Here is a 281-nt window from a genome sequence, read left to right as displayed (position 1 = left end):
ACCTGAGGCGGTACCTGAGGCGGTACCTGAGGCGGTACCTGAGGCGGGAGGGGCAGTATGTCAGGAGGGAAGGGCGGTGTTTGAGGTGGGACGGGCGGTACGTGAGGCGGGAAGGGCGATGCCTGAGATGGAAGGGCGGTGTTTGAGGCGGGTCGAGCGGTGTTTGAGGCGGGACGGGCGGTACGTGAGGCAGGACGGGCGGTACGTGAGGTGGGACGGGCGGTGTTTGAGGCAGGACGGGCGGTACGTGAGGCGGGACGGGCGGTGTTTGAGGCGGGACG

At 68.3% G+C, this 281-nt stretch overlaps 1 protein-coding gene across 1 annotated transcript in view; it reads left to right on the top strand.

Moving 5' to 3' along the window:
- Positions 1-281, top strand: part of LOC113954549 (uncharacterized transmembrane protein DDB_G0289901-like) — a 2,684-nt gene that overhangs the window by 312 nt on the left and 2,091 nt on the right. The gene's annotated exons all lie outside the window — the stretch shown is intronic.

Source organism: Corapipo altera, unplaced genomic scaffold (genome assembly GCF_003945725.1).
Source record: "Corapipo altera isolate COAL_440 unplaced genomic scaffold, ASM394572v1 255, whole genome shotgun sequence".
NCBI classification, from domain to species: Eukaryota; Metazoa; Chordata; class Aves; order Passeriformes; family Pipridae; genus Corapipo; species Corapipo altera.
This window is presented reverse-complemented; position numbering and strand designations above follow the sequence as displayed.